Source organism: Myotis davidii, unplaced genomic scaffold (assembly GCF_000327345.1).
Source record: "Myotis davidii unplaced genomic scaffold, ASM32734v1 scaffold197, whole genome shotgun sequence".
Lineage (NCBI taxonomy): Eukaryota > Metazoa > Chordata > Mammalia > Chiroptera > Vespertilionidae > Myotis > Myotis davidii.
In genome coordinates, this window is record NW_006291549.1 from 2,823,389 (window position 1) to 2,828,847 (window position 5,459).

The 5,459-nt window shown below is 39.6% G+C and overlaps 1 protein-coding gene across 1 annotated transcript in view; it reads left to right on the forward strand.

Annotated features, from left to right (window-relative positions):
• Positions 1–5,459, forward strand: part of ADAMTSL1 (ADAMTS like 1) — a 393,380-nt gene that overhangs the window by 150,052 nt on the left and 237,869 nt on the right.

Below are 5,459 nucleotides of genomic sequence, written 5' to 3' on the forward strand. Positions count from 1 at the left end.
GGTGGGGGGAAATGAGGGCCCCCTGCCCAGGCCTGACACCCCTGTCAGAGGCGTCAGGCCTGGGCAAGGGGCCGATCCTGTGATTGGAGGGTGATGGGGGTCAACGCCTGAGGGCTCCCAGTATGTAAGAGGGGGCAGGCTGGGCTGAGGGACACTCCCCCACCACACACACACACACACACACACACACACACACACACACAGTGCACGAATTTCGTGCACCGGGCCCCTAGTTTACAAATAACTGGTATACCCAGGAACAACTTGGCAGGTGTAGCTATTAAGACAGATGGATGTAGGAGCATACTGGCTGTGACAGTAAGTGTCAGGGGCAATTGGCTATTGGCTGGATGACTGCCTGGCTTAATATCCCCTTCCTCTTACCATGCCATTGGCATCCTTTCTCAAGCTGCAGTCTCAATAGAAGATAATGACTTTCCCAGATACTAGATGGTCTGTTTTAGTTATGGTTTATTCTTTACTAGAGGCCCGGTGCATGAATTTGTGCATGGTTGGGGAAGGGGATGCAGCAGGTTGGTTGGCTGGCTGGCCTGCCCCGTGGTCAAACTCCCAATCGAACTCCTGGTTGAGGGGACAGTTTGCATATTAGCCTTTTATTATATAGGATTAGAACTTCCAACTTAGCTCTACTTGTACAAGAAACTTAGTTATATTTATTCATGTCAGTGTGTGCTCATTTTTAAAATGTAAGAAGAAATCCATATTAGATAGATAGAAAAGAGACTGATGAGGTGCCCAAGCCACCAAAAGGGCAGAAATACATAGTAGAACAGTAAACAATAAGTGCACTTAGAACTAAGAACACTGACTCACAGTTCATGCACTAAAAACTAGAGGCCAGTTACTTCCTACAGAGAATAATTTACTAAATGCATTACATTTTTATAGTTGAAAAATTTGGGTTAGGAAGGTTGACATCATTCTAATTGCAGCCCAAGAAGCTTGTTTGAGTAGTCTAAGAACTAGAAATACCATCGTTTCCATTTGGAGTATTAGAGATGATGCCTTCATATTTCTTTCTGGACATCCTTGAGCATAACCCTGTACATAATTACATACTCAGACATGGCATCTGCCCTTTCCTAGATTATAATGTCATTTGAGAGATAACACAGTGAATAGAAAATGTTGAAATAGTGATGCATATAATGAAGTACTAAAATAAAATGGGCACAATAAAAGCTGTAGATACTTGCTATAGGCTAAAGTGATTAAGGAAGCCTTTGTAGCCAACATTATAACCATTATCCCCATGGAGGCATCTCTGGTCTGCTGCCCTACTCAAGGGCTGTGGGCAGTAGTAAATCCATAACCGACAACTCTCATGCAACCTTGACCCAGGGACCTATGGCTGAACTGCTGTACTAGTATCTTCCAATATTGAGGTCTGGAAATCTAGGGGGACTAGAAAACTCTATAAGAAGTGTAAAAGTAAAGTTGGATGCTAACAATTATCATTATTTTTACTGAATAAACCCTAATTTTAGTCAGTATTTCCAATTGTTGAAACTGTCAGGTATTTCAAACAATGGAATGATTGAATTTATATTTCACTCCAATAATAATTGGCATTTTTACATGCCCTTTCCACTCTACTATACTACTGTATTATCAAAGGACAGTGGGAAGTACTGTTGGGTAAGAGTTGTGTTATAACAGTACTGCTTCTTTTCATGAACTTTAGCAACATTTTACCAACATACATTTTGTCAACAAGAAATGATCACCCTGACCAGTTTGGCTCAGTGGATAGAGTGTCGGCTGTGGACTGAAGGGTCCCAGGTTCAATTCCAGCCAAGGGCATATACCTCAGTTGCGGGCACATCCCCAATAGGGGCTATGCAGGAGGCAGCTGGTCAATGTTTCTCTCTCATCAATATTTCTCTCTATCCTTCTCCCTTCCTCTCTGTAAAAAAATCAATAAAATATATTTTTTTTAAAAAAGAAATGATCAATAACATCTTCAAGAAAACTGGTAGTTATACACATATAAAGATGATAATTATTCTAAGAATTTGCCACAAATAGTATCTGAAACAATCATGATCATTATATAATTCATTTGTTTGTTCATTCATGCATTCATTTACAGTATGGGGCAATTGATTGGTTACTTACTATGTGCCAAACGTTGTAGATGATGCTAAAGAAAGAATGATGAGCAAGATAAGTGGCACCTGCCTTCATAGTGTTTATAGCATATGGAGGAGAAAGGCAATGAAATAACAATTATATCGATATCAAGTGCTTGTAAACATTTAAGTGATATAAGGAAGATCTTGTTGCATATTTTGAAGCCCAGAAAAACATTTTAAAGTATTTTTAACAGTCCCTTGAGGATTCACTATCACCATCAACCACCATCAACACCAAATTGAACATAATAGACTGAAACATTGAAAAGATAGATTTTCCTATTTTCCATGTTATTCCCTTCCGAGCAGGCATATTGATGTATTTCTACCACTTTCAAGCACAGCCTGGTCAAGTTGAATGCCATTGTGGGTTCCAGCTCAGAGGCTCATGGGAACAGCTCCCTTTTGTCTCCTCTCCTCAGGCCAGAGCAGCAACTCAATTGCAGCCAAGGTGGGTGGGGGACTCCTGAATGCCAGTCCCCCTGCTCACCTGTCTGGAGGGAAAATTTTCCTACAATGTCATAGAAAGAAAAGAACCTAGTTGAGGAACATTCCAAGGCTCACTACTAACCCTCTTCCCAAATGAGAAGCTAGAGGTATGGCATTTCACAGTGCTTCATCTGGGAGAGCCTTTGTGCATTTGATGCCTTTTGTGTATTTGAAATTTCCCTAATTCTTTTGATTTTACATGGACTTAAAGCTCAACTACTACCCACATGCCATTTGTACTGCCTTGCAGCTCTATTATGACAGTGCAATCAGTCGCTATGGCAAGTGTCCAGTTTTGTCTCCTTTACTTTCAGTGTGAGAAGTCATTAAATTGAATTCGAAACACCGAATCATTGTAATTATAGGACGAAAAGCATGGTTCAGAACATTCTTTTTGCTTATTAACTTAAGGAGGTCAAAATTACACATGCCAGATGTATTTAGCTCCCTTAAACAAAATTCTAATGTGTCACACTGAAGCATTCATACTAGGGCCTGAGTTTTAAGGAGTTAGGGTTGATGATGCTTCAGAGCAGATGATAACAGCGATCCCAGCAGCCCAGAAATAATAAAACGAAAAAGGAACACAGTGGTTCATCTCTGTAAGCAACAGTTAGGCCATCAAACTTAGACATCAGGTTAGACTCTTCTTTTTATTTTAAACATTTTTTCCTACTTGAAAATGAAAAATTAAGGAGATGCTGAGAAGAGAGGTACACGAATACTGCTAAAGATAAATACTTACATCTTCACAGCACTAACAAAGATTGCTTGATTCCATGAAAAGAATGGCAGCTTTAGAACCAGGCACACCTGAATTCAAACCCCAGCTCTGTTTTTTCCTAGCTGTGTAGCCTTGACAAAGATACTTAACCTCTCTGGGCCTCCATTCTCTCACTGTAATGCTAATGTGGAAGATAATGCAGGAGGAGTTTTAAGATTAGATTTAATATAAATAAAATGTCTCCTGCACAAAGTAGGACTGTATTTAGTGCTGATTGCTGTGGGAATTGTAGCTACTCAATGACAGAGAAGGGAGAAGCAGGAAAATCTAGGGGTGGAACCTATTGCCTATTTCTTCCATGTTCCTGTTCTCTACATCTTAGGTGTTCAATCCAGTTATCAGTCTCTTCTCAAACGTGGACATAGAGTCTCAGCATTTGTTGTCATTACATGTCACTTTCATTGAATTCATTAAGAACAGTATTCTTTCTAAGCTGCTTTTATTTTTTCCTTCAACATGGTGTTTAGTAACCCTCTCGTTGGCACCATATCGCCTTGACACCATGACATCAAAGTGTCCAAGTACCTTGATGTTATATTCTGCTAATTTTGATTCCCCACCCCACCCCCCACTTCCCCAGGACTCGGTTTAATCTCTAGCATTCCAAAAGGGACCCTTGCAAAACAATTCATCTCTCTGGCCTTTTTAGTATTTTTCATGGAGCTTTTGTTCAAATCAGAGCCTTCTTCTAATAGCTTTCCAGCATGATAACCACAAATCCCAAGAGAGCTATAGGCTTTTGTGAGCTTAAAAAATAAAAAAACTTTCCAAAGAATGTGATTAATACTACATCCCTAAGCAAGCAATTAAATATCCTGTATTTGACATACTGGGACTGAAAAATATTCATCTGTAGCCCATGCTCCCCATTTGTGAAAGATGTCGTATTGCTTCAGCTGTTTTTGCTTTAAGGTAGGGAATTGTATCACTGTTTATTCTAATCAGAAAAGACCTAGATGCACCATGGGTCATAATCCCAGCATGACATGAGATAAATGATAGCTTTTCCCTCTTTCTTCTTTGTCCTTTCCAGCTCTTCCAGATTTTCTGAGGAATATTCCCATATGCTCATCAACACGCCAAACACCCATCTGGGGGTCAGGACCTATTCCCTGTTTCTTCAGTGTTTCTGTTATCCTCTGCATCCTAGATGTTTAATCCAGTTGTTAAATTCGGTAGCAGAAGAATAAGGCTCTCTTTTTTAAGAATCTGAAGGCCAAATCTATCCACGTATCTGAGAGACAAGGCAGTAAGCCTTGGAAACATTGACAAAGACTTTGGCCACAGGATTCACCTGATGACACTTCTCATTCCTGTAATGGAGTTGGAGTAAGAGGTGGTCCTCTCAGTTGTCAATAGACCTTCCTTTAGTATAATAATCAGTCCAAGCCTTGCCCTAGCTGAGCTATCTAAGTGTTGTATCATATGTCATTCTGTCTTCACCAAATCAAGGCATCATTCCTGTTGGGTACCTTTTTCTTCTATTTCAGTTTGAGTATGTTCTCTCAACCTTGTACTTTTAAGAACCATTAAAGAATTATTGCCTCATATCCTCTCTTTAAAAAAACAAAACAAAGGAATTGTCATTTCCATAAGCACATGTTTTATTTGATATATTTGCTTTCAGTTCTGTAAATTGGTGTTTTTCAAAGTTTGGTTCTTGGACTATGCTACATTCGAATTGCCTGGATCTCTGGGCTTGAGCCCAGGAATTTGCATTTTAGCAAACTTCCAATTGGTAACTTTGCACGTTAAAATATATAAATCACCGAGTTGTCAGGAAACTCCATGTATGTCTCTGAGTGGGATGAGCTACTCAGTTCTTTAACTCTTATTTATCTTAACCAAAGATAGTATCTTTCTTTCTTTCTTTTTTTTTTTTTTTTTTTCTTGTGGCTTTAAATGCCATCTAAAAGCTGAGGACTCCCAAATTTCTAACCCTGGTCCAGATCTGTTTCCTTAACTCTCATGTATCCAATTTCCTCCTTGACATTTCCCCATCTGTGTTTCAAAGTCATCTCAACCCTGTC